The sequence below is a fragment of the Carassius auratus genome, chromosome 15 (assembly GCF_003368295.1).
Source record: "Carassius auratus strain Wakin chromosome 15, ASM336829v1, whole genome shotgun sequence".
NCBI classification, from domain to species: domain Eukaryota; kingdom Metazoa; phylum Chordata; class Actinopteri; order Cypriniformes; family Cyprinidae; genus Carassius; species Carassius auratus.
In genome coordinates this window covers 22,885,426-22,895,800 of record NC_039257.1, presented here as the reverse complement: position 1 = coordinate 22,895,800, position 10,375 = coordinate 22,885,426, and positions in this window count along the sequence as shown.

Below are 10,375 nucleotides of genomic sequence, written 5' to 3'. Positions count from 1 at the left end.
AGTCAGTTGTAGTTCTTGTGTGTCTTGTTTCTTTTTTCTTCAGTGATTCTAATGGTTAACAGCAGCTGTTGATCATTGTCTGAATTCACTCATTAGTTTTCATTCTCTCTATCAGGTGGACTATATTAGTAAACTCATGTAGGAATAGTGAATGAGGGTGTAGGGTGTGATTTGAAACACAGCCGCTGAGTGTTGACTTTGAACGTTGCTAATTTACGATATATAGCAGCAGGCTACCATCTCGAAAACGATAAATATTACCCAGAATGCACTGTTTTAATGAAAAACAGTATGTTACTGTCAAAATATGGCTGTTTTTTTACAGCGATTTTTAACAGTGTACCTTCTCGAAAATGATGAATATTACCTAGAATGCACTGTTTTAATGGAAAACAGTATGTTACTGTCGAAATTTGGCCGTTTTTTAAAGCGATTTTTAACAGTGTGGGTGAGTTGTGTGAGTGGGAACACACACCTGTGTTTCCCTACGCTTCACAAGATCTTGGGGGAAAATGACGTGGACCTGGGTGAGCATGTAAAAAGTCTCATAAATGAACACCTCAACCAACTCGCCGAGCATCTATGGAAACACTTCCCACCTATGGACAGATCTCGCGCTTGGATTCGTGTAGCGCGTGTCGCGGCACAAGTGCAACCATCCCTCTCAATTAGTAAATAACGGAAATGAGCGGAAAAGGAATACACCGTTTCTAAATTTGGACCAGTGACCAGAAGATCAGATTCGCTCAAAAGACTGTGTCAGCAACAAGTGTAGAAGGGAATGACAACAACACTGGCTGCATTAGAAACAGGTAAAGTTTATTAAAGGGAATGCAATAATAAAAGAAAGAAAAAAAAAATAAATAATAATAATATATATATATATATATATATATATATATATATATATATATATATATATATATATATATATATATATATATATATATATATATATATATATATAATAAAAGCCAGAGTTTCAATCCATCATCAAAATCAAAAAAAAAAATAAAAAAAAAATCAAAAAAAAAATAATAACAGAATATAGTAACCCAAAAAGGGGTAATGGAGAATAAAATAAATTAAAAGAATGAAATAAGTAAATGTATTCTTCTTATAACCCTTATATATTTAAATGTCTATTTTTCTATTTATTTATTCTTATATTTTATTAATTGTTTGTCTATGTATTTTTTGACCTATTTAAACTCAACCTAATAAAGTTAAATTACCCTTATTTTGCTAATATAGAATATAGATATATAAAATATAGAATATATATTTCACCTATTTATTTGTGTTCTAATTGGCTTATTTAATATAGATAATAACTTTGAATTTGACTGTAAATACAATTCTTCCAAATTAATGTTTGAAATACCCTTTTCACTCTTGTTCTTCAGAAAAAAAAAAAATAATAAAAAAATAAATCCAAATAATTTGACAGTGGAATGAGTAAAAATAGAGAGAGAAGAAAAAAAACCCACAATGGATCAATCTTGCTCACAATAACAGTCCCAACCTGGATTAGGGTTTCACCAAACTTTAGCTCTAGTTCAGTGCTGCTTACACGAGATCCGTCTGCCGCAATTGCGCATTCTCTCTCGCACTCCCCCGCACAGCTCCGATCATAGGGTGGGGCTGACTCTTCATTGGACCAATTTTAACTTTGTTTTATTTGAATAATAATAATAAAAAATATGTTTCTAAAATAGTTTTCTCTTTTTTTTAATGCATTTCCTATTTCAAAATGTTATGAGAATAAAGTGCTGATTTACATATTTACGAGTGTTATGGTATTTTTTTTCCCCCTTTTCTATTTTACATTAACAGGGCTCTTAGTAACCTGGGTTACATCCTCCCCTCCTGAATTCATGCACGTCCCGCTGCATCCGCAAATTTTTGGGGTTGAGTTAAAACTACAGGCGCAGTATCAGCAGAAGCCACATTCACCTCTAAAGAGGTGCTGAATCACTTAGTCACTTAGACCTTGCAACAGAGATTGAATCACCACGGTAAGTGGGTTTCCCAATTGGGGATACTCAAGTCTTTTTGCAGGCTGTTTCTCTCTTTGTGAACGCCTGGGAATCACTCCGTGCTCAAACTCTGTGTCATTCACTTGTTCACTCTGGTCACCTTCAGCATCCATAATTTCACTCGGAACTGGACTCTCTCTACTCCTGTTCTCACCTTCACAATCTGCTTCCATTTCTGTCTCCTGGGCAGGCAACTCATCTATCGACTTGGAACAGAGATCCAACCCTGAATCGATGGGACCTAACTCTAGCTCATCAGAAGACATTTCTACTTTTCCTGATTCAGGTAAAGTTTCCTCTACAGGTTCCTCTAAGATCTCCCCTGATAACCTACAGATAGGTATAATATCCAACAGGTTCACCAACAGGTAAGTCAATTTGGACGTTCTGGGGTCTTGGGCAAGGTAATGACTCAGGATTCACTAAAACTCGAGTTTCAAAGTTCAGCCTATCCCTAAACAGAGGACTAAGAAACTGATCATCCTCCGACCCAGAGTTCTCACACACAGACTCTGACTCTGGTAACTCATTATTTGCACAAGCTCTAGTCCTAGGCCTGCAAACTCTTTGCTTAGTCTGCCGTCATGTTGATCAAGCTGCAAAAATCCACAGGGCAGCAACAAATAACGATGTAATGTCCTGAGAGGTCCACTCTGCCCCACCGGACGGACAGTGTACACCGGTAATTCTCCTGCTCTTTTGACTACTACTTGGACACCTTGCTCCCACTTGTCAGCGAGCTTATGCTTCCCTCGCAACCTAATGTTGCGCACAAGAACTCTGTCACCCTCCTTTAAAGTAGAAGCAACTACACGTTCATCAAACCTTCTTTTGTTACGCTCTGCTAATTTAGCAGCATTTTTCTAGCTATCTCGTAGCTCTCTCATAACCGGTCTTTCAGATCTTTCACGTACTGAGAGTGGGATTTCACAGGAGATTCTATTGGCAAGCTGAAGGCCAAATCCACTGGCAAGCGAGGCAGCTGCCCAAACATGAGCTCATAAGGAGCATACCCAGTTGAATCATTGCATGTACAATTGTATGCATGCACTAAGGGCTTTACAAACTCCTTCCACTTAGACTTTTTCTCATTCTCCAAAGTTCCCAGCATTTGGAGAAGCGTCCTGTTAAAACGTTCTTCACCTCTAGGATGAAAGGGCGTGGTACGAATCTTATGAATACCCGCAACATGACACATGCACGTACTTTGTGAAATGGTCTGTGATAACCAATATGTTCTTGGTATTGCTGTGGTCTGGCTCTAATGACAAAAAGTCCATACAGACCAACTCCAAAGGCCTATAGGTTTGAATATTGACCAGTGGAGCAGCTGTGTCTGGAGGCATTTTTCTGCGGACACAGCGTTCACAGGTTTTGATCTTTTTTTCAACTGCTTGGGACATTTTGGGCCAGAAGAACCTGGACCTCACTAAGTCCAGGGTCCTCTCAATACCCAAGTGCCCCATGTCATCGTGGAGGCTACGCAACACTATCTCCCTTAGCCTGGCTGGTAGCACTAACTGATAACGAAGAGCCCCTTGTTCTTGCTTCCTCCTATACAGCACCCCATTCCTAAGTTCAAGACGACTCCACTCCCTCAACCACAATACCATATCAGGTGGCTGACCCCTCAGGTTACCTGGCCTGGTCCCATTCTTCATCCATTCCATTACAACCTCAAGCTCTGGATCTTTCCCTTGCCATTCTGCTAACGTGGCCTCTGAGATGTTAGAGAGATCAGGAAGACCATACTCAACCTTGTGTTGAAATTCATTCGGCAAAGCATCAACCCTATGAGTGAGGGACTCGACCAACGTAACTGGAGAGTGTGCCCATTCAGGGCTTTCGGGCAACCAATCACCTGATGCCTCTCACAAATGGCATTCACCACATCCGCCATGAGAACCTCAGACCCAGTTTCAGGCTCCGCCAGGTGGTGGAGTGTAAACTGCTTGATCCTCTCTCTTTCCTTCTGAGAGACGAGATCATCCAAAGGCTCACCATGCGGACGCCGGGAAAGCCCGTCCGCGTCTTGGTTTTGACTCCCTGCCCTGTATTGGAGCTTAAAAGTGTACGTCGACAAACTAGATAACCAGCGGTAACTGGTAGCGTCAAGCTTTGCAGAAGTCAGAACATACGTCAGGGGATTACTGTCGGTTACAACAGTAAAATCTACACCATACAAATAGTCACTGAATTTGGTTGTGACAGCCCACTTTAATGCCAAAAATTCAAGCTTATGTGCGGGGTATCTTGCTACACTTTTTGTCAGTCCCCTACTGGCGAATGCTATTACCTGCATCTGCCCGTCCTGCTCCTGGTACAATGCTGCACCGAGCCCCGTAGTACTGGCATCGGTGTGAAGCATATACGGAAGCTTGGGGTCAGCAAAACCCAGGACAGGAGCGGAAGTCAGCTTAGAAATGATGACATCAAAAGCATTCTGACATGCAATGGTCCACCTATCACCGAACTGCCCTTTGGTATTGAAGTACTCAACCCCCTCTCGTTTCCCACTGCGGCCCCTACGAAGTGGAGGGTACCCCTCAGTGAGTCCCGTGAGAGGTTTGACTATCTTCGAGTGGTCACACACAAACCTTCTGTAGTACCCTGCAAATTCTAAGAGCGCTCTCAGTTCTTTCAAATTTGTGGGCCCCGGCCAAGTCTTAAGAGCTTCAATCTTAGCCAGGTCAGTCTTTACCCCATACCTTGAGACAACATACCCTAAATACTTGACTGATGTCTGAAAGAAACGTAATTATTCAGGCGACAACTTCAACCTGTATTTTTTAAGCTGATTGAGGACTTGTACTAACCCCGACTCGTGTTCTTCCAAGGTCTCTAAAAAAGACTATCAGGTCGTCAATAAAGACCAGTACCTGTTTCCGGTGAAGATCACCCATGCACCGCTCCATTAATCTTTGGAACGTACTTGGCGCATTCGTGATTCCTTGGGGCATTCTATTGAATTCCCAGAATCCAAGAGGGCATACGAAAGCAGTCTTGCACTTATCAGCCTCATCCATCTCAATCTGGTAAAACCCAGACTTTAAATCAAGCACAGAGAACCACTTTGAGCCTGTAAGTACAGAAAAGACTTCTTCCAGATTGGGCAGAGCGTATGCATCTTTGATCCTCTGGGAATTCAATTTCCGAAAGTCGATACAGAGCCGTACCGAGCCATCTTTCTTTTGGACTACCACTATGGGCGAAGAAAAGGGGGATTCAGACTCACAAATAAATCCAGCAGTCATTAGTTCCCGAAGATGCTTTCGAACAGCATCAATGTCCTGTGGGTGAATCGGACGTTCCCTATGCTTTAAGGGTGTCTCATCAGTTAGTCTGATTTGATGTTTCACTTGACCTGTATGGCCATAATCAAGATCATGTAAAGAAAAGACCTCAGGCATGGAATTTAACAGGTTTGTTATCCGTTCCCTCCAGTCTGAAGACAAGGGAGAGTCTCCGAAATCAAAGGTAAGATTGGCATGGGTAGGTGCTGGTGACTCAATCTTGCTTGAATTCTGAGCTGGTTTCTCTACGACTCTCTGTATAGCATGGATCTCAGCCAAGACGGCTTTAGGGGGAATAGTTAAGTCTGTCTGAGTACTATTCTTAAGCAGAACGGACAGCTGAGAGGAGTGATTAGAAGGCAATGTGTGCACACAACTCGCAACCATGAGGACGCTTGGAAATGGAGCTGATGGTGGCTCAAGAATTACCCACTTCTCCATATAGGGTTCCCGAAGCTGGACATATCCATTCAGAACTATGGTGCTCCCAGCAGGCACAACTTCATGGAGATTCCCTACCAGGTTCACTTGTCCTAATGCTCCACTGCTAGTTTGCTTCCACCTTGCCTCAAGGACTTTAAGCACGGCCTGATATCCAGGGCAAGGCCAATTGGTCATTGGTTGGAACCTTCTGGCACTTCTACCTATGTCTGTCTCAAACGAATTCTGATGCGGGAAAACTCGAGGATTAGCATTCTCACGGGAGTAGTCTCTATAACTCTTTTGAGTAACATTCTGAGCCTGCAGTTCAACAACTTGTTGTCGCAGCTTAACGATTTCAGAGTCATCTGAATTTTCGCACCTTACTTGTTGGGCTATGGATGCTTTAGGAGTGGTTACCTGAGTACGCAAATCTTCCACTACCCTCCTCAAAGTGCTCAGCTCCATCTTCTCAGAAGACCCACTCAGCTGCTTATGGCCGGTTGTTTAACCTAAAGTAGCAACTTGAGCCTGGACCTCCACAAGTTGTTTCTTTATGAGGTCCGTTTCAGAAGCGCCAGAATTTGGTGTTTCAGGGCAATAAGCTGATACTTGCTGAGTGGCAGCTCGTGGTCTCGGGTAGGTATTAGGAGCTTTTGACAACCCAAGATAATTTCTCATCCACTCTTCCTTGGAGGCATGCTTACCCTCCTCTGTTCGGATTAATACAACCAACTCAGCAAAGGTGGGTGGGTGAACTTCCCTCCTTCCTAACTGAAGGCTGGCTATGAGACCATTGACCCAACACCCTCTCATGAACTGTTTCAAGAGGCAATGATCGTGATCTCTCTCCGCAATGCCTCCCCTCCTTATTGATGTACTCAAAATAACTTGTAACCGATGCAAAAAATCTGATGACTTTTCTCCTGATTCTGTAAGGTGCCCATGAACTTGGCTAACAGTTCATCACCATCCTCCACAGAACCATAGACTGACTCCAGCAGCTCAAGATATACTGCTGGCAAAGCTGGACGTCGCACGTGCTTCACTACGTCTGCGGCTGGAGGCAACAAGCTATCTAAGATCCTCCGCGCTCTATGTAAGTCTGAAACCGACGGGTCACTTAACAGGAGATCTACACTTGCTTGCCAAGTATCAAAATCGGGTTCGTTTGGAGGGCACAGGCTTCTGCCTGAGAAAACCCTAAGTCGAACTGAGGCCTGTTGTGCCATTCTTTGAATACCCGATGGGTCAGCAATGCTCGCAGGAAAAGTAGGGTTAGTAGTCACGGTAACACAATCAACATTTTCTGGATTTGGGAAGGCCATAGGTGCCTCTCCTCTCTTGGTTGGGTCTTTTGATTCTGGGGTTCGCATTTCTAATGTTTCAGCAGAGGTAGACAAGGGCATTGGAGAACAACACACAGGTTCTGGAACGATTACTTTCACGCTCTGAGAATCATCAAATCTTGCATTTTGTGCTCTTACTGGAGTACGGTTAGCGGAGTGGGCTTCCTGAAGCTTTCCAACTCCCCCTGAAGCACATCTAAGAAAGGTTTCCCACTTCCCCTAGCAAGGGCCTTCAACGTTTCAAGATACTCTTCAGTGACCGTACCACTAGCTGTCTGCTTACAGATGCTAGCCAGAGCTCATTCTTGGAATGTAACACTCAGATTTGAGAGACTTCCCAGGGTTAAGGGTAACAATGGTGTTAAGTTCAACATGGAAGTGCTGTGAGCATATTCCACAATACCATGGTGATGGAACTCAGAAATTTGGTCATTGATTATCAAATTACGTCTAATTGACCCATACTTTTGCAAGAACGTCTCTAGCTCGCTATCTGTCTCAGTTAACGTGAGGCCTTTGACTATGACTGCACTTTCCACATTCACGTTTTCTCTCTCTATGATTTCCATTATTGCAAAGTAAAGTCAGCACTTTTTTTCGTAATAAATGTTCTCGTTTTCGGCCTTTCCTACTATTGTCCTTGTTGCTAAGCAACAGTCTCCTGGCTGGCTCGCCAACTTTCTGTAGCGCGTGTCGTGGCGCAAGTGCAACCCTCCCTCTCAATTAGTAAATAACGGAAATGAGCGGAAAAGGAATACACCGTTTCTAAATTTGTACCAGCGACCAGAAGATCAGATTCGCTCAAGAGACTGTGTCAGCAACAAGGGTAGAAGGAAATGACAACAACACTGGCTGCATTAGAAACAGGTAAAGTGTATTAAAGGGAATGCAATAATAAAAGGGAAAATATATATATATATATATATATATATATATATATATATATATATATAATAAAAGTCAGAGTTTCAATACATCATCAAAATCAACAAAGAAACTAAATAAAAAAACAGAATATAGTAACCCAAAAAGGGGTAATGGAGAATAAAATAAATTAAAAGAATGAAATAAGTAAATGTATTCTTCTTATAACCTTCATATATTTAAATGTCTATTTTTCTATTTATTTATTCTTCTATTTTATTAATTGTTTGTCTATTTATTTTTTGACCCATTTAAACTCAACCTAATAAAGTTAAATGATTATTTTGCTAATATAAAATATATATTTCACCTATTTATTTGTGTTCTAATTGGCTCATTTAATATAGATAATAACTTTGAATTTGACTGTAAATACAATTCTTCCAAATAACTGTTTGAAATACCCTTTTCACTCTTGTTCTTCAGAAAAAAAAACAAAAACAACAAAAAATAAAAAAAAAATAAAACCAAATAATTTGACAGTGGAATGAGTAAAAATAGAGAGAAGAAAAAAACACAATGGATCAACCTTGCTCACAATAACAGTCCCAATCTGGATTAGGGTTTCACCAAACTTTAGCTCTTGTTCAGTACTGCTTACACGAGATCCGTCTTCCACAATTGAGTTCTGAGCAACACAGTTCAGTCAGGAAAAAAACGAAGGAAAGCGTGTGCACAATCCTACCAATCTCTCGATTCACGTAGTTCGATCCTTATTTGGGCATGGCTCGCCAGTTCCTGCTCACAGGCTCTTTTTAGTGCAATGCAGGAACAGTTCAAGTTCAAAGTCTTCTTCGACGATCGTCTGGTTCCAGAAAATGTCCTGCACCCGACTCACAAAGATGATTGAAGATATAGATAGCAGGAAGATAGATAGAAGGACAGGAAAAAAAAACCCAACCTTGCAAAGGATACAATTAGACCAGGGGCGTAGCCATCTTTTCAGAAGTGAGGGGGACAGAAATTATAATATATATATATATATATATATATATATATATATATATATATATATATATATATATATATATATATATATATATATATATACACAGCAAAATCCCCAGTGTTAATTTAACACTCCCCAGTGTTAATTTAACACTCTGAGTGTGGACTCATATAAACACTGAAGCAGTGTTAAAAGTAACACTGAAGCAGAGTTGAAGTTAATGAGATAATTAAGAAGTTAAATGAGTTATGATTGACCATTATTGAAGACACCTGATGTTAACAAGCAGAATCACCAAACGAGAAAATTACAATTTGTGTATCACCATTATAGTGGTCAGTGTTTGCTTTAGTTGGGATCTTGGCTTGTAACTTTTTACTTTTAAAGTTTGTTTGTCAAACAAAGAGCAAAAATCATCGTGTGTTGATGATTATGTTTTAATAAAATCGTTGTTTAACATGAATCACTGAACTCATTTACAGTCTTTTCTCAAAGTAAAACTTCCATTGTTGATTGTCACAGCTTTGATTCCACAATGAAAAAAATCTGTATTTTCTATACATTTTGTAGGTATCTCTTGGAAGTGATTCTGATTTTTTTTTAATTAAAGAATTCTAATTTTAGGCACACACAGATAACAATAATCAACGTATGAATCTCAACAATGGTGACAAACAACATATTCAGATAAACAGACCAACTCTGAACATCACAAAACTAGATACAAAAAAATGAACATAAAAAAAAAAAAAATATATATAGTTAGAATAAAAAGTTAAAAAGACTGTTCAGCTCATAATTTATTCATGCCGCAATGCATGATGGGAGCCATGGATGAGTTTTTATTGGCTACAACATGCTTTTTTGATGGTCACCGTTGTTGTGATGATCGCGCTGATTCCTGATGTCTGTGTGTCCAAACAAAAGATTACTTTTTTTTTTTTTTTTACGTAGAACTAACTATTAAAAACATGTCATACTATGTCAGAAATGCTGGGTTGCTTACTTTTCTTTTTCACTTAATTTATGTATGCAGTAAAGAAACTTAAACTCAGGCATTCAGGTCACTCTATAACAAATAGCTCAAATCACAATCAATGGCACACATGATTGCCTTTGCTGTGGTCTGTCTGTATGATATAATTCAGTCACCACAGCCACATAAAATCTAAAGATAATAACTGAAGGGTCAAGATCCCAACTAAAGCTTATTATATATATCTTCATATATATAATAAAAGTCAGAGTTTCAATACATCATCAAAATCAACAAAGAAACTAAATAAAAAAACAGAATATAGTAACCCAAAAAGGGGTAATGGAGAATAAAATAAATTAAAAGAATGAAATAAGTAAATGTATTCTTCTTATAACCTTCATATATTTAAATGTCTATTTTTC